Genomic DNA, 21795 nt, shown 5'->3' with positions numbered 1-21795 from the left:
AGAAAAACGCACGAGAATGCGGCGACTACCGCACCATTAGTTTGATGTCCCATGTGCTAAAGTTGCTACTGAAAGTCATCCATAACCGAATATATCATAAACTAGACATAGACATTAATGATACGCAATTTGGGTTTCGCAAAGGCCTGGGAACTCGTGAAGCTCTTTTTTCACTTAACATACTTATACAAAGGTGCCTGGACGTCAATCAAGATATATATGCGTGTTTTATTGACTATAATAAAGCATTTGACAAAGTACGACATGAACAATTAATGCATGTTCTGGAATCAAGGAAGCTGGACTACAATGACCTCAGGATTATATCGAATTTATACTATAAGCAACGAGCAAAAGTACGTGTTAACGATCAGCTGTCGGAGGAAATTGAAATCAGACGTGGAGTGAGACAGGGATGCGTGTTGTCGCCGGTTCGTTTTAATGCCTACTCGGAAGAGATCTTGAAAAAAGCTCTGGATGGTGAAACAGCTGGAATAAAGGTAAATGGAGTTCCCATTAACAACATTAGATATGCGGATGACACTGTCATCTTAGCTGAAAATATTGGGGATCTTCAGAGGCTGGTGACCAGAATAGCAGAGTTTGGAGAAGAATATGGGCTAACAATGAATGTTAAGAAGACAAAGTTTATGAGAATATCGAAAACTCAAAGAAATAACGAAAATCTCGTCATCAACGGATCCAATATCGAACGAGTCGATCGATATGCATACCTTGGAACAATGATCAACTCCACAGGAGATTACTTACAGGAAATCAAAATCAGGATAGAAAAGGCTAGAGCAAATTTTAACAAAATGAGGAAAGTGCTCTGCACAAGAGATTTTAAGTTGGAGCTAAGAGTTAGGTTGGCTAGGTGCTACGTTTTCTCGACTCTGTTTTATGGAATGGAAGCTTGGACCTTGAATGCTGCATCAATGAAAAAACTAGAATCATTCGAGCTGTGGGTGTACAGAAGAATTCTGAAAATATCGTGGACAGAACACGTTACAAACAAAGAGGTTCTGAAAAGGATGAATAAAGAAATGGAAATCCTAAATACCATCAAAACAAGAAAATTGGAATATCTCGGACATATTTCACGTGGAGAGAGATACAGCTTGCTCCAATTGATTATGCAGGGAAAGATTCAAGGAAAGAGAAGCATAGGGCGACGCAGAATATCGTGGCTGCGCAACCTGAGAGAGTGGTACGGATGTACATCAAATGAACTTTTCAGAGCAGCCATCTCTAAAATACGAATAGCTATGATGATTGCCGACCTCCGCCGCGGAGATGGCACTTAAAGAAGAAGAAGAAGATATATTTCAGTCTAAAAGTGTCCACCGAAATACAAAGATGAGAATCTATAAAACTTTAATTCGACAATAACATACTATGGCAGTGACGCCTGGGTCGTGAAAGAAACATCCAAGAATAAACTGGACATATTCGAAAGGAAAGTACTGAGGAGAACACTAGGACCTGTGAGGGAAAACGGAATCTTCAGAAGTCGATACAACAACGAACTTATCAACTTTATAAAGAAGCACCCCCTGTCAGACTTCATTAGAATACAAAGATTGCAATGGGCTGGACATGTGATAAGAATGGGAGAGGATAGGCTACCAAAAAGAGCACTGAATGCTAGATTGCAGGGAAAGAGACCGGTTGGAAAGCCATGAAAGCGCTGGGAAGACACAGTAAACAGCGAAGCAAGCCTTTTTAGAAGTCCGTGTATGTAGAAGAGCAGCCAGAGACAGGCAAGGGTGGAGGCAAAAAATAAAGGAGACCAAGGCTCAATTTGGTAGTGCCGTAGAAGAAGAAGAAGATTGACAATGACGTGTAACTTACTTATTTATTCTTCTTCACTTCATGCGGCGTCAACTGCCTGCCTCCATTCTATCCTATCCTTTGCACTGATCTTTATTTCTACCCAGATTTTCCAAATAGCACTAATTTCGTTCTCGACACTTCTTTTCCACGTTTCTACGGGTCTACCTGGTGTTCTCTTTCCATGTGGTGCCTCATCTAACTCCACTTCCCTTTGCATATTTTCTTAGATATAGGGTCCTGGTTAGTCTATATAACTCTTGTTTTGATATTCGGTTTGGTCAGTAAATATTAAGAATCATCCTTGGCATCTGCATTTGCCCGATACATTTTCTTGGTACTTTTTAAGTTTCTATGCTCCGTATAGTAGCACAGTCTTCACGTTGCTGTTGCATAATCGTATCTTGGTTTTTACTTGTCATCAGACGTGAAAACTTCATTTTTCTCAGCATATTGAAAGCGTTTTGAGCTATTCCTATTCTCCGTTTTACCTCCTCCTCCGTCCCTCCTTTGTAGTTCAAAATACTGCTCAAGTAGTTAAATTTCTCTACAGTTTTTAATTCCGTTCCTCACAGTGATATTCCCATTTCCCAATAGAACTATCGACGTGGAACTAACACAGGTAAAATCGTTTAAATATCTAGAAGCAATTTTGACAACAGATGGGTAAGGACAAGAAAAAATTAGACACCGAATAGAACAGTGAAAGAAAGTAATTGGAAGTCTTAATTCAGTATGGTGAAGCCGACATATTATAACAAAGAAAACAAAGATTTGGATGGGAATAGCAGGAATTTAGAGCAAGAGGGCGCCCAATGCGATAGTAATCTGTTTATTTCAATGGTTAGCTTACAACGACGCCATTTACTTTGATGGTCATAAACGAAAACGATTTGATAATAAAGTTTTCTGTCCTTTTTCTTAAAATATTTGTATTTTAGTTTCCTCTATTTTATTTTACCATTTTTTATGCACTCACGGCCTTTCAACAAATCTCAGTACTGTTGATTAGATTTGTATCGTCCTGAGGATGAAGCGCAAATTGTTGATTCCGAAACTAGTCACAAAATAAACAGCTTTTTTAAAGCGATTGTAAGTGTTGATCAATAACCTATAATGTAGTTAAATAGTGGGTATTTTTATTTTTCATAGTGTGATCAAAAAACATTCAATAAAATAATACAAATACGATGACTTTGATATTAAAACAGCAGAAGAAAAATGATTCAATGGATTACTTATATATTATTTTGTTTCAGGTGTAAAATTACGTAGAAAAAAAGGTAAGTGTATAAAATTGAAAACTACAAATATTTACAGCTGCGCATAAGAAATAATTTATGTCCATTCCGTTTGTTATAACGCCATTTAAGAATCAGGATCATCAGTATCATCATATCATCATCATCATCGATATTGGCTCTACAACCCATATTGACACAATATTGATATATTCAATATTGTTAGGTATCAATATTGAATACCTAGTTACTAAATCTGTAAAGTTTTGATTTATGTTTTATAAATATAATTGCAAAATACTACAGAATTTCATTTTCTGACATAAATTTAAATAACAATAACGTAAATTTTTTACAATATTTTTAATAATTAAAGTAAATAAATTTTAAGTTCACTCAAATAAATAATCGATTACTGCCATCGACCACTTACATTCAATCTCAGTTAATTTGATTAATCGCGGCAGGTAAAGTAAAATTCTTATTTAGTACAATAAAGTGTTACTTTACTGCCACAAATGGCGGCAAATGAGTACAATAATAAATGACTTCAGTGACGGTTGGCGATAAAATTAATTTATATATAGTAACGTTCAAATCATCCATCAATGATTTAAGAATCATTTTTTCTTTTTCAAAATTTTAATTATTTACTAGTGCCAAATAAAATACTTTCATCCCACTCTCTATCGGTATTCCACCAGTAAAATGCAGCACTAGACATATTTTTTGTACAAGTTGCTATAATAATCAGTAGAGAAAATATTTAACTAAAAACTTACAAAAAAACTAATTCCAGAAACAAATATTTATTGAGATATCTATTTTACTGTCCAGGTACATTTACTCATGATACTATATTGGTTAAAACACAATACAGTACAACAACATTTAGGCCTCAATCAATTTTCAGGACTAGCCCCTTATTAATTCACTTGATCTTTATCGTATCTCCTATCGGTTTGATATGAGTGCATACATAACAGCTTACTATCCGCAGACTTAGAACGAAGACATTAATCTAACGATTTTGTGTCTGTCAAACGGCAGAACATGTTAATAATGTAGATCGTGTGTACCAGTGGCAGCGTCTTACCTATGACTAAACGCAGCATTATTTAGCGCAACCTCAAAATTGAGCGTTAGAGCGTGTGTGTGAACTATTCGGAAATATACTATTAAACCAGGGCGGATCTGTGAAAAAACGTCTATTTTTGGATGTGCGAGGTGGCATTCGGATTTTTGCAAATAAAGTTAGGTGACAACTTCAACAATAATAATTAACTTATGCTCCTTCTCAAATATGCCTGGAACATTAATAAAAACGATTCGTTTTGGAACAAAGTTGTAGGGAAATAAAATAAAGATAATTGAATATTGTATGATAAACGGCTGTATGATAAAAATAAGCCTGTTTTTATTCAATGTTTTTTAACTACTTTGGTTGCACTTAGCACTTTCGTAATTCACTTAGAAAATTTTTACAACATACTTAAATCGTTCACCAGATTTCATTAAAATCGACCTGATAGATTTTGCAGAATAATTTTGCAATCTAAATTTTTTTAAAAAGTTCAAATTTTTAAAAACTTTCTGAAGAAAAAGTAGACCATTTAGAAGTTTGCTAATTTTTTTACAAATAAAGAGGTTCTCTACCTGTCTAATATACTTTACACAATTAAAATCGGATTATTTAAACGGCCTCAGCACTGTTTTAAAGTTATAAACAATTTTTTGGCCTATAAACAAATACAGTGAGGACCTTTGAGTTGGCATAAATTTATTTTCTCGCGAATAGGCGTCTCTGGAGATAAATCCCGAAACAGGTCGATTTTTATTTTTAAATTCTAATTTTTTGGTATATATATCATACTATTGACGTCATCCATTTGGGCGTGATGACGTAATCGATGATTTTTTTAAATGAGAATAGGTGCCGTGTGATAGCTCAATCGAAAGGCTATTCAATTTTGTATTCACTAATATAAAGAATTAACATAATTATTTATACAGGGTTTGAATTAAATTTTTTTTAAATTAAATTAATTCCAATATTTAGATTACGTCATCATACCCAGATGGATGACGTCACTAGTATAATATTTATGCAAAAAAATTATAATTTAAAAATAAAAATTGATCTGTTTCGGGATTTATCTCCAGAGTCGCCCATTCTCAAGAAAATGAATTTATTCCAACTCAAACGTTCTCACTGTATTTGTTTATAAGCCAAAACATTGTTTATAAATTTAAAACAGTGCTGAGGCCCCTTAAATAATCCGATTTTAATTCTGTAAAGTGTATTAGATAGGTAGAGAACCTCTATATGTGGAAAAAAATTAGCAAACTTCTAAATGGTATACTTTTCGTTCAGAAAGTTTTTAAAAAATTTAAACTTTTTTAAAAAAATTTAGATTGCAAAATTATTATGCAAAATCTATTAGGTGAACGGTTTAAGTATGTTGTAAGAATTTTCTAAGCCAATTATGAAGGTTCTAACTTTAAAGTCGTTGAAAAACATTGAAAGAAACAGGCTTTTTACCCCCGTATTTTCTATGTATTGCTATTTTGCAGAAAGGGTAATATAATTTAAGACATTTTAAACCAGTCATATATTATATAAAATTCAAATCTTTATTTTATTTCCCTACGACTTTGTTTCAAAATGGTTATAAGCAATGAAAGTAGAAAAAAATCGATACTTTTCGAAATTTTTTTAATTTTTAAATTTTTTTATTATTGTTCCGGGCATATTTGAGGAGGAGCATAAGTCATTTATAATTAATGAAGTTGTCACCTAACATTATCTGCAAAAATCCGAATGCCACCTCTCACACCCACCTCAATAGAGATCCGTCCTGGTCTATATCGAGCTATATATATATATATATATATATATATATATATATATATATATATATATATATATAGATACAAGTTTTTATTGAGGTTGCAGTCAGTGTAAGGGGCAGGATGAGAGAAACTCTTTGTTACAATCGAGCTTTCGCAAAATTTATTTGCTTCGTCAAATATGGTGTGCATAAATAAATATCAATGTGTAAATAAAAGAACAGATATAAATAAACTAAGTAACATCTATAATTATATTTTATCTTACGATAAATGATATTCTAATTAAAGAATAGTAAATTCCCTGACAAAATTTCAAAAATTAAATTTTTAAAATTAACGCCACTTTAATTTATTAATAAAACAATAATCAACAAAACATGTACTTATATCTATCTATACCTTCCATAATTTAAAGTGCGCTAGTAAGTAATAATCAAAAAACTAGTTTTTAACAACTTAAAATAAAATAAACAGATACCTATTTAATGTCTTATTGACATTAATTGAGTGTCTTTCTGACATTAATCAAATTTAGAACTAAATTAATAAATCAAAATTTTTCATTAGAAATTGTAAAAATTAAAACATTGAAATTTGGAAACGATTAAAATAAGGATATTTTTATATAATTATGTTTTGTGGAAATGTTAAATTAATGAACTAACCTCACGTTGTAAGTTTTTGTGCTTTTTTATACAATGTTCTTTTATCTTTAATTTCATTGTATTTATAATTATATACTCATTTTAGCTAATCTTGACGAAGCAAATAAATTTTGCGAAAGCTCGATTGTAACAAAGAGTTTCTCTCATCCTGCCCCTTACACTGACTGCAACCTCAATAAAAACTTGTATCTACATATTGTCAGTCAATAATACCAAACTACTTATATATATATATATATATATATATATATATATATATATATATATATATATATTAATTAAACGAAAAGATTTCTCTGGTATACAGAAGAAATCTTTTCCGTAGCGGACGCGAAAATGTAAATTTCAAAGTCTTCATAAAAGACGATGAACGACAAAAGACACCTCTTTGTGTCACAGATTTGTCTACAAAGCCACGTTATTCGCTACACATTCGTCAATAACGGAGAAGAACCGTGATATGAAAGGAAACGACAATTGCATTTTATTTCACTTCGACCACCACCGATATTCTACACGACGTGTTTCGAGCTCATGTCAAGCTCTCGTCAGGAACATCTAGGTGGATGGTCGAGGTGCAAGAAAATGCTTTTGGCCTTTCTGGTAATAATAAAATAACCAGACTTCAGTACACTTGGTACGACATCTATATTAATTAAACGAAAAGATTTCTCTGGTATACAGAAGAAATCTTTTCCGTAGCGGACGCGAAAATGTAAATTTCAAAGTCTTCATAAAAGACGATGAACGACAAAAGACACCTCTTTGTGTCACAGATTTGTCTACAAAGCCACGTTATTCGCTACACATTCGTCAATAACGGAGAAGAACCGTGATATGAAAGGAAACGACAATTGCATTTTATTTCACTTCGACCACCACCGATATTCTACACGACGTGTTTCGAGCTCATGTCAAGCTCTCGTCAGGATCATCTAGGTGGATGGTCGAGGTGCAAGAAAATGCTTTTGGCCTTTCTGGTAATAATAAAATAACCAGACTTCAGTACACTTGGTACGACATCTATATTAATTAAACGAAAAGATTTCTCTGGTATACAGAAGAAATCTTTTCCGTAGCGGACGCGAAAATGTAAATTTCAAAGTCTTCATAAAAGACGATGAACGACAAAAGACACCTCTTTGTGTCACAGATTTGTCTACAAAGCCACGTTATTCGCTACACATTCGTCAATAACGGAGAAGAACCGTGATATGAAAGGAAACGACAATTGCATTTTATTTCACTTCGACCACCACCGATATTCTACACGACGTGTTTCGAGCTCATGTCAAGCTCTCGTCAGGAACATCTAGGTGGATGGTCGAGGTGCAAGAAAATGCTTTTGGCCTTTCTGGTAATAATAAAATAACCAGACTTCAGTACACTTGGTACGACATCTATATTAATTAAACGAAAAGATTTCTCTGGTATACAGATAAAATGCAATTGTCGTTTCCTTTCATATATATATATATATATATATATATATATATATATATATATATATATTTTAATGACTTGGAAAGAGGGTTTCAAAAATTTAATACTAAATACTAAATACTCAATACTAACACTTAATACTACTAATTATAACGATCGGAAGGCAGAAAAGTTATAGCAGCTAAAAATAGAAGATTAGGATGATAATTATCCTTACGGGGAATGACTTCATACTTTAAATCATTTCTTATTTTAGTGTACTTTATTTTAGCATAATATTATACTATACAGTACGTCCATAAAGTAACGCATAAATTCGTTATTTCGTAAACCGGCGACTTTTAGGAAAAATCCCGAAACAGGTCGATTTTTATTTTTAAATTACGATTTTTTGGCATATATATTATCCTCGTGACGTCATGCATCTGGGCGTGATGACGTAATCGATGATTTTTTTAAATGGGAATAGGGGTCATGTGATAGCTCATTTGAAAGGGTATTTAATTCTCTATCCAATAATATAAACAATAACATAATTATTTATACAGGGTGTTCAAAAAACATTTTTTTAATTAAAATAAGTGAGACAAAAAGAAGAATATATGTAATTTATTTTAAATCAAAATGCATTTTACTACTGTCAGTAAAGAGAAAAAAATTTTATTTGACAAATAAACATTTGATTTTCGTTTAAACGAAATGTTCAAACTGCCAAGAGACAGGTGGGTGGCAGCTTTAACATTGAATTTAAGCGAAAAACAATATTTATTTGTTAAATAAACATGTTTTTCCTGTTTTCTGACAACATTAAAACGTATTTTGAATTAAATAAATCACATACATTCTTCTTTTTGTCTCAATTATTTTAATTAAAAAAATGTTTTTTTGAACACCCTGTATAAATAAATATGTTAATGTTTATATTAGTGAATAGAGAATTGAATACCCTTTCAAATGAGCTATCACATGACCCCTATTCTCATTTAAAAAAATCATCGATTACGTCATCATGCCCAGATGGATGACGTCACTAGTATGATATATATGCCAAAAAATCGGAATTTAAAAATAAAAATCGACTTGTTTCGGGATTTTTCCTTAATGACGCCGGTTTACGAAATAATGAATTTATGCGTTACTTTATGGACGCACTGTATTTATTTTGAACTCAAATCAACCTATAATATAACGAGAACTTTAACAGTTACTATTTCCCTTTGTCTGTTGAAGACTATTTTCAAAAGATCGTTCTAAAAAATGTATAATGAAACTTAAGGCGCTCCTTCTAACGCGTGCATTTTATTCTTCCACTCACCTCCCATTATAGTCCTGTCGCCAGGGGGGGTACAACGGCCTCGTTAATTCAGATGGACTTACTCAAGTTTTTTTTATGTATTTTGACCCGTAGAACACGAATTTTTTGGGTAACAGTTGATCCGGATGTCGATAAGATTGTTATAGACCAAGAACTTGAGGAATCAAATAACAGCGATTTTTGGCAAAACAAAACAATATTTTGTATTTTTTGGGCCATTTTAAGTAAAAAATATTTCTACAAGTTTTTTCGTAGGATGCACAGTTTTCGAGATAAACGCGGTTGAACTTTAAAAAAATCGAAAAATTGCAATTTTTGAACCCGAATAACTTTTGATTAAAAAATAAAATAGCAAGTCTGCTTACCGCATTTGAAAGTTTAAGTCAAATTATATCGGTTTTGATTATTTGCATTGGTAAAAATTTATTTTTTTATTGTTTAACAAAGCTATAAACACGTAGGGTTTCCCGTGCTTTTACATGCGTTTTAACGCATGTAACGTAGAAATAGTCTTGATTGCACTAGTACCTATTCTACCTACTCGTTCGATTTTAAATGAGAAATCATAGAAACATCACTCACGCACTAGTTGTTTGTAGCTTTGTTTAGCAATAACACAATAAATTTTTAGCAATGCAAATAATCAAAACCGACATAATTTGACTTGAACTTTCAAAGGCGCTAAGCAGAATTGCTATTTTATTTTTTAATCAAAAGTTATTCGGGTTTAAAAATTGCAGTTTTTCGATTTTTTGAAAGTTCAACCGCGTTTATCTCGAAAACTGTGCATCCTACTAAAAAACTTGTAGAAATATTTTTTGCTTAAAATGACCCAAAAAATACAAAATATTGTTTTGTTTTGCCAAAAATCGCTGTTATTTGATTCCTCAAGTTCTTGGTCTATAACAATCTTATCGACATCCGGATCAACTGTTACCCAAAAAATTCGTGTTCTACGGGTCAAAATACATAAAAAAAATTTGGGTAAGTCCATCTGAATTAACGAGGCCGTTGTACCCCCCCTGGCGACAGGACTATTACCATTTGCTTTAGATGAAAACTGATAAGACTCCTTATACTTCCTACGTGCAATAACACAAGAAAATTAACTACACCTAGCGTTATCTCTCGTGGATTATGCAATTGTGTAGTCGGTGTTTTCTTTCCTTGTCTCGTATAATATGCCTCCATATTTTGCGCCACTATCTACTCGGAATAATTACCGTTTGGTTTACTTTGCACAAGCCTGCTGGATCGGCTGGATCTCTTATAAACGATGCGACTGTGGCAGGATCGTCGACACCGGTGCCAAAGGGAATATGTTTTAGATTTTATACTGAAATAGACTGTGGTAAATAGAAAAAAATGCATAATAGTATACAGGGTGTTTTATCAATAACTGGAAATATTAACTGTAGATTCTTCTTCTTTGTGTGTCGTACTTGTTTTCAAGCGTTGGCTATCGTCGTATTAACAATCTGATGAAATGTTTCTCGGTCGGCAGCTATATCAAACAATTCCTCGACCTGTCCATTGTCTAATGTTACGCAGCCAGGACAATTGTTTTCTTTCAACTCAGTTTTCTACTGCGTAATACAGAACACCAGCTCATAAAGCTTTTTCATGTAAGTTCAATTCTGGTCGAAATTTTCTTATCACTTTCAGCCCTGCAGTCAATCCAGCTATAGTACAGGATGTCCCTGTAAGTTGTATCCATATGGAAAACTTTTTTATTATTAATTTTACGAAAAAAAGTTATTCTTCATAAAAAGCTCTGCATGGTCCAAAACCTAAGATTCAATCATCAGATATTCAATTTTATGAATATTATACCATGTCAAAAAGTTTGAATTTCACTCAAGAGTAAAGTAGCTTTATTTTTCACAATATTGCAAATTGCTATTATGAAAAGTTGTTTGGAATTCAAAACTGTATTCTAATATTCAATTACATCCTTGTAATTGAAAAAAATATTTTTTTATTATGGATAACATAACTTTAATTTCTGATATTTCAATTCTGATAACTCTTTTATTATTAATTTTACGAAAAAAAGTGATTCTTAGTAAAAAGTTCTGCATGATCTAAAACCTAAAATACAACCATCTTATATCAAATTTTATGGTTATAAGATGGTTGAATTTTAGGTTTTAGACCATGCAGAACTTTTTATTAAGAATCATTTTTTTTTTCGTAAAATCAATAATAACAGAGTAATCTGAATTAAAATAACTGAAAACAATGTTAGTTATCCTAAATTTATCAAAAAAAATTTTGTTTAATTAGAAGGATGTAATTGCATACTAGAATATAGTTTTTAATTCCAAACAACTTTTCATAATAGCAATTTTCAATATTGTGAAAAATAAAGCTACTTTACTCTTGAGTGAAATTCAAACTTTTTGACATACCTCGTATTAATATTCAAAAAATTTGATATTTGATGCTTAAATCTTATAGGTCTGGATCCCGCGTATGAAAAAAAAGTTGATTAATAGCAAGCTGAAAATTTGTTAATAGCTTAAGGGTGTCAAGTCGGATAAACTTTGATATATGGGAACACTGGAACAGGGGCAGTTTTAATTGTGGAACAGGTTAAAAATTTGGAACGGTCAGACCACGGCAGAAAACGGCACATTTATTTTGTCCGACAGAATAGACTTAAACTCTCCGAACAGAGATTAAACTCTCATGCAAAAATCAGACTGCTATTTATCACCTGTCATAATTCCTGTCATTTGATATATTCTACATGTTCCACTCATTAAAACGCCCATTTGGTGATAAATAGCAGTCTGATTTTTGCATGAGAGTTTAATCTCTGTTCGGAGAGTTTAAGTCTGTTCTGTCGGACAAAATACACGTGCCGTTTTTGTGGTATGACCGTTCCAAATTTTTAACCTGTTCCACAATTAAAACTTCCCCTGTTTCAGTATTCCCATATATCAAAGTTTGTCCGATTAGACACCCTTAAGCTATTAACAAATTTTCAGCTTGCTATTAATCAACTTTTTTTTCATACGCGGGATCCAGACCTATTAGGTTTTGGACCATGCAAAGCTTTTTATGAAGAATAACTTTTTTTCGTAAAATTAATAATAAAAAAGTTTTCTATATGGATGCAACTTACAGGGTCATACTGTATACAGGGTGTACCAGACTAATTTACCCACCCTAAATCTCTTAAACGAATAGAGATTTTCGAATGGGACAAAAGGTGATATATTCTACTTCTAATACACTTTAATATGGCGTACAAAAAAGTCATCCCCTAAATAATCACCCTGTATATTTGTTATAGTTTTGGATGTGGTCTTTTATCATCTATTTAACATATTTTTTGAAAATAAAATCGGTTCGTAAATAACCGAGAAACTATCAGTTTATTTTTGTTAAATTGTGTGTCCCAGACTAATTTATCCAGGCTATATTTCTTAATCGAATAGAGATTTTCGAATGGTACAAAAACTGATCTATTCCATTTGTAATACACTTTCATATGGCGTAGAAAAAATTCATCCCCTAAATATTCATCCCTAACTTACAGGGTACTATTTAAAAAAAATAAAGTTAGGGGTTGTAACTAAGGGATGAATATTTAGGGGATATTTTTTTTCGACGCCATATTAAAGTGTAGTACAAATGTAGTAGATCAGTTTTTGTCCCATTCGAATATCTCTATTCGTTTATGAATTATAGCCTTGATAATTTAGTCTGGGACACATAATTAACAAAGCTAAACTGATATTTTCTTGGTTATTTACTAACCGATTTTATTTTCAAAAAATGTGTTGAATAGACGATAGAAGACCACATCCAAAACTATAAAAAAATATACAGGGTGCTATTAAAAAAATTAAAGTTAAAGGTTGTAACTAAGGGATGATTATTTAGGGGATGATTTTTTGTACGCCATATTAAAGTGTATTACAAGTAGAATATATCACCTTTTGTCCCATTCGAAAATATCTATTCGTTTAAGAGATATAGCGCGGTAAATTAGTCTGGGACACTCTGTATATCCCTGTCATACTTACCAGACGTGTAAGTCTTGGACACCCTACTATATTATGTTAATTAAACTTTTCTGGGTATCAGAGGCAGGGGAAAGTAATTGGTTGACCGTTCCCAAATTCTACGCCAATTTCACATGATAATTTTAAAATATTCGATATATTTGTCCATGAGTGTATATAATTGTACATATTTGAGCAAAATTAACTTTATTTAGACGGATGTTCTGCCAACTTTTTCGGGATACTATCCCATGATGAAATGGAGCAAAGTTTGACATGGTATGATATAAAAGGAGGGACGTTACCGTTATGTGGAGGTTTATGAGCAGAAATACACTTATTCGCCCATCAGTACTTTATTGGTAGTTAAATACAATGGATAGTACCCAGCTGATGACGACGATTATTACATTTTACTCTAAGCGGCAAGTAACCCCAAACTTGACTGAAATCTCTTGCAACCTGACTAACAATTCCCCTGTTATTCAGCGTGTGTATATTTATTAGACCGATATGTTTTTGTTTACATTTTTAATTTCATTTCTATGTCAACTTTGTATGTTTGATATAATAATATTGTAGGCTTTTATCTTATGTTTATCTAGGGTTGATTAATTGGTCACAGGTCGATTTTAGGATACAGCAAACACTTTATTGTAGAACTCGTAAATTACAAGGATAATGTAATAACTAATGTAAACGGTAATTAACACTGAACATCTAAAACTGTTTATAGCAAGAATACGCAATCTTATTTCGTCGTTCGTCGTTATAAAGATGAAAAAAGGCCGTCTGCCCCCTATCATCAGCGTCTTAATGTCAACTCGACTTTTCTCTGACTTACTGAATACTGTCACTTGGCAATGATATGCTGAACTTATAGACTAAGAGCCGCTATAGGTGAAATTTCCTAATCATTTTAGGCACGATGGGACCCTATAACTTAAATAGTAGAACCTAAAAGAAAACGTTTGAACACTGTGCCGTCACTTTTCAGTGGCACATGCGTCGACAGTGGCGCATCAAACTTTCCACTTATGGACGGGATAAATAAATTAAAAGTTACCCTCCCTTACTAAAAGAATTAAATTTTTTTTATTGTTTTTAGTTCTATGTGATTAACACATAGGATTAAGCGTAATTTTAACCCACCACCCCCTTCCCCCTGCCCCCACCATCAAAAACTTCATTTTCCGTGTTTTTATTTTTTTTGGTGGGATGTAATCAATTTTAAAATTTCAAAAAATTCATACGCATAACTGAGGCTTTTATAAAACACGCCTATTTTTGTAGACCCATAGGTAGAGTGTACATAATCTCAAAAAATTAAAAGAAATTTTTTTTCAAAAAAGCGTATAACTTTTTTTGAGGAATAGCTGCAGGTCTAATTTTTTCCTAATCTTGTGTGTTTTATCAAACACTATATTTTTAAAATAAAAATGTATACCATTTTTATTCAGTTGCAATGCGAAGGCAAAACAATCTTACTTTTCAATTAGAATACGGAGTGCAGTCCAGTCCCTTGAATCGCGATTTTCGGCTCTTATTGGAGCCTTCATCGGAAGGAACGTAGGCACTGTTCTCCATATTTTAACTGATTCGTATCGAGAGGTTTTCCCACCCATTGCAACTGAAGTGATGATAGTAGGTGGCTAGCGCCATCTGGCATTGAAAGACGAAGTAGTTTTCAATCCTAATAGTAAATTATTAATATTGAAAATATTAAAAATATTACTAAAAGATTTTTAAATTGAAAACTTATTGTATATAACTTGACTATATTTTTAATTTTCTTCAGATTTTTCCGTAAGGCTCCCCACCTTCAAAAATCCGAATAACTGTTTTTTGGGGGGTTTTGGGGGATTTTCCCTATTTTATAGACTTCATAATATATCAAATCAATTTTGTTTTTACAGGTTATATGTAACTAGAAGTAACTGACTCCTTTAGAATATTTAAAAATCAGAAAAACACGTCCAAACCCCCCAAAACCCCCTTAAAAAACAGTTTTTTGGATTTTTGAAGGTGACCAGCGTTACAGAAAAATCTGAAAAAAATTAGAGATATAGTGTTTGATAAAATACACAAGACTAAGAAAAAATTAGATCTGCAGCTATCGCCAAAAAAAGTTATATACTTTTTTCCAAAAAAAAAATTTAAAATTTTTTTGAGGTTATGTACACTCAGCCTACAGGTCTATAAAAAATAGACGTGTTTTATAAAAGCCTTATCTATGCGTGTGAATTTTTTTAAATTTTAAAATTGATTGCATCCCACCAAAAAAAAATAAAATCGAAAAATAAAGTTTTTGGTGGTGGGGGCAGGGAAGGGGGTGGTGGGTTAAAATTACGATGAATCTTATGTCTTAATCACATAGAACTTAAAAAAATGAAAACATTTAAATTCTGGTAATAAGGCAGGGTATTTTTTAATTTATGTATCCCGTCCATAAGTGGAAAGTTTGATGCGCCACTGTAGACACATGTGCCACTGAAAAGTGACGGCACAGTGCTCAAACGGTTTCTTTTAGATTCTACTATTTAAGTTATAGGGTCCCATCGTGCCTAAAATGATTAAGAAATTTCACCTATAGCGGCTCTTAGTCTATTATAGATCTATCGCGTTTTTTTATTATTAGGCAAATGCCACTTAACTAGCTTTCGGCTGGCGTTTATGATAAAATAAAATAACTTAAACGAATGTAATCCTACAATATGTTTACCGCTTGCTCAGCGGAATTCACTGTGTCACCAGAATGCGTGTGTCCCAGATTCGTAGTACACACCGATCGTTGTTTATTATTTTTAGAAACCTTTAGAAACAATATCGAAATTAAGTATTTTGTCTTTTTTAAAAGGATTTTAGAATTATCTGAATATTTAAATAAGATATTGTACATTGGGAAAAAAAAATCCTAAACCGTGTAATGAAGAAGAAACCTAAAATACATAAATCGATACGATCAAGTATTTGCATCAATTAAAACGCCTCTTTACATTTTCCTCTATTGAAAACCAACTTTGTACACACAAAGACCATTTGAAGGTTTTCTTTTCGCACTTCTTCTCGCCGTCGCGTCGTTTGCGCTGGCTTTGCTCGAAAAGATCCGTGTGACCAGAATTCAATATTTTCTGCAACGTCACAAATCACATACCTCAGTACACTTCACTGATATCGTTCTTAGCTCAGAAGAATGTTTATTACCGTTTTGCCCCGACATTATTCCGGAAATAATCTTGAGTTATTTCTCTTTTGCTGTGAACTTTGTGCTCTGAATCAGATATTTCAATTTAATAAGTTCCAAAGTAAAAGTTCTAAAGTTTGTTTTGGATATTCTCTATAAATTGTCGTGGTGATATTCATAAAGGGGAAGATTGATTATTGGTATTGAAGCGGAAGTAGGAATCGGGGATTAATGGAAAATAAATTAAAACTGTCTATGGATCCATTAAAACTATAATAAAATTTTGACCGTAGCTGTATTTATGGCCCGAAAATATTTGTTTGGGAACTTGATTATTTTTCAGAGGATTTTTTGTTAAAAATCAATTTATTAGGGTGATTTAGAGTGATTAGTAAATAATTTATATTCAGATTTTCCTTATTTTTTTTAACACGAATTACTAAAAAATCAGTTTTTGAATATTTATGCTGTCTTAGTAAAGAGAAATAAGGTGGCGTCCTGAGTGATATTCCGTCAGATTATAAAGTTATAATAGGAGGTGATTTCAATGCACATGTAGGCCAAGCCAAGGCAGGATACGAAGCATAATCAACAACAACAAGCCAAAAATAAGCCAACAACATAAGCTGTTTGTTCTGGACAATAAAGTAAAAAGTGAACCTAAACCAAAATATCAGAGAGGACCACAAAAATCAAGTGGTGGATGCTAAAAGATGAGAAAGAAGGTCTATTCAGGGAAAGAATAGTAGACAAAGTATGATGGAACATGAAAGGCAGCACTAATACAATTTGGAGAAAAATGGCCAGTAGTATTAGAGAGACTGCTATTGAAATACTTAGGAAAACGTCAGGAAAAAAGATATTTCGTAAACCGGCGACTTTAAGGAAAAATCCCGAAACAGGTCGATTTTTATTTTTGAAAAACGATATTTTAGCGCATATTTGATACGAGTAACGTCATCCATATCGACGTGATGACGTAATCGATGATTTTTTAAATGAGACTAGGAGTCGTGTGTATTCAATTATGTATTCAGTAATATAAATATTAACATAATTGTTTATACACCAGTGTCCAAAAAAATTTTTTTTAAATTAATTAATTTACAAAAAAGGAGAATGTATGTAATGTATTTACTTCATTATACATTTTACTATTGTTAGAAAATAGAAAAAATTGTTTATTTGACAAATAAGCATTGTTTTTCGCTTAAATTCAATGTTCAAACCAGCTCCTGCCAACCACCTGCCTTTAGGAAGTTTGAACATTTAAATTAAGTGAAAAGCAAGGCTTATTTGTCAACTAATAATTTTTTTTCTTTTCTGTTTTGTGACAGCAGTAAAATGTATTTTGAATTAAATAAATTACATGCATTCTTCTTTTTTTGTCAATTAATTTAATTTAAAAAATTTTATTTGGACAACAATTTTGCTAATATTTGTATAGTTGAAAGACTGATAGATAGATTTATATTACTGAATACAGAATTGAATAGCCTTTCAAATGAGCTAGCATACGACCCCTAGTCTCATTTAAAAAAATCATCGATTACATCATCACGTCCATACAGATGACGTCACTCGTATGACATAATATGCCAAAATATCGTAATTTAAAAATAAAAATCGAACTGTTCCGGGATTTGTCGTTAAATTCGCCGGTTTACGAAATATCGAATTTATTCCAGACATTTGCACCATACTGTAGAATGTTTTTCCTTGATTGTATCTATGTTTACCTTCCACCTTTTTCATTTGTTGTTGTAGTAGATTATGGTCTTTTTTTTACTTAGTTTTTTTCTAGTTGTGGCTCCCTGTCTGCTGAATCGTATACGTTTTTCTGATGGGTGCAACAGATAATCAATTCCTCTTTTGTTTGTTTCTTTTGGGGCTCTTTCGCATTCTTCGTTCAACCATTTTTTTTTCTTTTTGTTTTTTATTTCTTCCAATGTATGGCTTCCAATGGCTTTTGTTAGCCATTAAAGAACAGAGGTGTGAAGCACTATCAACTGGTAGACCAACCTACTGGCCTACGGATAGAAACAAGACCCCTGATTTAATAGACTTCTTTATTATTAAGAATATTTCAACTAATTTCATAGACATTGATGACTGTTGGGACTTAAATTCTGATCATTCCCCTATAGTACTAACCATGAGTGACAGGATTATTAAAAAACAAAGTAACCCCACATTACCAAATAAATGGACGGATTGGGATAGTTTTAAGCTAAGCCTTGAAGAGAGAATAAATCTAAGTGTACCAATACAAAACGCAGAGCAATTAGATAAAGAAGCAGAATTGTTGGTGAACAATATCCAGCAAGCAGCATGGGAAAACACTCCTACGCTGAAACCTAGGGTAAAAGGAAATAATTATCTAAAGGAAATAAGGAACATGATAATTGAAAAAAGAAAACTGAGAAGAATCTGGCAACAAACAAGGTCTCCTCAAGATAAGACTAAACTAAATCGTGCAAGTCAACAACTCAAAAGAACTATCCTACAATTAAAGAATGACTCGATTAATTCTTACTTACAGGAGCTAACAGATGACGGTAGTACAGATTATTCCTTATGGAAAGCTACTAAAAGACTGAAAAGACCTATTATGCACTCTCCTCCTATTAAACTAGAAAATGGTAACTGGGCCAGAAGTAGTGCACAAAAAGCAGAGCTATTTGCCATACATCTTGAAAATACATTCAAACCAAATTAACCTCAAGGGGATGAAGAAAGATGGGAGGAACCTGTTCAATTAGAGGAAGAAATTCGGCTAACTACACCAAAAGAAGTACTTGAAGAAATAAGGGAAAATATTAATCCGAAGAAAGCTCCGGGCTATGATCTAATTACGGGTGAGCTGTTGAAAAATCTTCCCCGAAGAGCTATCGTAAAATTAACAAACCTCTTTAACGGTGCATTCAGATTAAAATATGTACCAATGATATGGAAGATGGCGGAAGTCATTATGATTCCTAAACCAGGAAAACCAGCACATGAGGTTTCGTCATACAGACCGATATCTCTGCTTCCTGTAATATCGAAGCTGTTTGAGAAACTGCTCCTTAAGCGAATAAAACCAATTATTGAAGCAAGGAATTTGATACCGACACATCAATTCGGATTTAGAAATAAGCATTCAACAATTGACCAGGTGCACAGAATCACAAATATTATCGAAAGATCCCTAGAAGAAAAGAAAGTCTGTTCAACTGTATTTCTTGATGCTGCACAGGCTTTTGATAAAGTCTGGCATGAAGGTTTAACATACAAACTAAAATGTTTTTTACCTATACAGTACTCAAAACTTTTACAGTCATACATAAAAGGACGACATTTTAGAATTAAGCAAGAAGACTGTTTTTCAGACTTAAAAGAAATTAGAGCAGGTGTTCCACAAGGCAGTGTGTTGGGTCCGGTCCTATACCTACTATACACGTGTGATATACCTGTACTGGAAAACAACACAGTTGCCACCTTTGCTGATGATACAGCTATTCAAGCAGTAGGGACGACAAGTGAAGAGGCGACCAACAAGGTCCAAATAGCAGTTAACCAAATCTATAAGTGGACACAAAAATGGAGAATCAGGCTAAATGAAGCTAAATCTGTCCATGTTAATTTCACCAACAAAAAAATACAATATATACCAGTTATAATCAGCAATATCCAAGTACCATATGCAGATACTGCTAAGTATTTGGGTATAACATTAGATGCAAAACTACGCTGGAAGGTGCACGTTAAGAAAAAAAGGGAAGAACTAAATATAAGATATAAAAAAATGTATTGGCTAATTGGAAGAAACTCCACACTGTCGATGCATAATAAGTTACTAATTTACAAACAAATATTGAGACCTGTATGGACTTATGGATGCCCACTATGGGGGTGTACTAGACCAAGTAATATAACAGTAATACAAAGATTCCAGAACAAAATACTAAGAAATATTGTAGATGCTCCTTGGTATGTTACAAACAGAGATCTCCATAAGGACCTAGGAATGGAAACTGTGGAAATAATCATCAAGAAGATGGCAGGAAGTCACGAGCAACGACTTCACATGCACGAAAATATTGAGGCAATCCAGCTCCTCGATACTACTGGGCAAGTTAGAAGACTGAAGAGGACAAAACCTTATGAACTAGTTTAAGTGATAGGTGATAGTGAAAAGCAGAGCATAGTGCTTGTGCGCGTTAGTGTGTATGCTAGAATAGTGCACTATCTTGTTAGGTTAGATAAGAGACGCTATAGGGCAAGCTCTTAATTTTAAGGAACAGTAATAATTTAGGTTAGATTAAAATTGCTCATTGGTCAAGTATGACCAGATTGTAATTGTAATAATCATCATCGTAGTGATGATTATGGGAAAAAAAAATTCTTCCAATAGATTTCTCTGCTGCTCCTATAATATTTCTTTTTATGGAGTGCCATTGCTGACCTACCTTTTCACTTTCATTTTCATTTATTTCCACAACTTGAACGCCATATCTCATTTCTACTTGGTATTTTCTTTACTTGCCTTTTTCTTCCTGCTTCTCTACAATCCAAATTTCTTAAAAAATATTTTTCCACTATTGCATCGCAAATTTTCGCCTTCCCCTCATTACTATACATTATTTTTTTGCATAATACAAAAGAAATTAATTAAAAATATTTATTACAATAATATATACAATAATTTTAGAATCAATCTATGTACATAATGTAAAATATCTATATAAATAGGTAAAATAATAAAATTATTTTCATCCCATATTAATACGCTCTAATACCGTTAATAAATATTCCACTTTCATCGTTGAAATATATTTTTAATCCATTAAATCCATTATGGGATTAAATATTATTAATAATATTGGTGTACTCGTATATAAAAAGTAGGTATTTATGCCAGGAATACATACATTTATCATTGAAAGTTATTATTATAATAATATCTTTAATCATCACGTAACATGATTTAACATAAATAAATGATAAATGAAATAAAAAAAAATGGATGAACTTGAACTACATGAACTACGTCATGAAGGTTTTCTCATGTATTTGAAAATTCCCATTGGCTCTGACCTATTTTATAAGGTCAATTTAATTTCTATGGTCAATATTGAATCGGCAGATCAGGCAATGAACAAGCCGAATTTCTTATAAAGATGAAGAAGAAGGAGAAGAATATTGAGATCACTAGCCAATGATCCGAACCTATGTTTATGCCACTCTAACTTCACTTTAAACT

General features: G+C 32.5%; 1 protein-coding gene across 11 annotated transcripts in view; it reads left to right on the top strand.

The window, feature by feature from the left end:
• Positions 1-21795, top strand: part of LOC114326616 (hemicentin-2-like) — a 1177760-nt gene that overhangs the window by 713597 nt on the left and 442368 nt on the right. For 8 of the 11 annotated variants that reach the window (XM_050647791.1, XM_050647781.1, XM_050647792.1 and 5 more), the window contains one exon: positions 3093-3116. The exons of the other annotated variants lie outside the window; for them this stretch is intronic. The gene's annotated coding sequence lies outside the window, so the exon portion shown is untranslated. The remainder of the gene's footprint in view (positions 1-3092; positions 3117-21795) is intronic. 11 annotated transcript variants of the gene reach the window in all.

Source organism: Diabrotica virgifera, chromosome 3 (genome assembly GCF_917563875.1).
Source record: "Diabrotica virgifera virgifera chromosome 3, PGI_DIABVI_V3a".
NCBI lineage: Eukaryota > Metazoa > Arthropoda > Insecta > Coleoptera > Chrysomelidae > Diabrotica > Diabrotica virgifera.
Note: the sequence above shows the minus strand (reverse complement) of the source record. Positions and strands in the feature narration are given on the sequence as shown.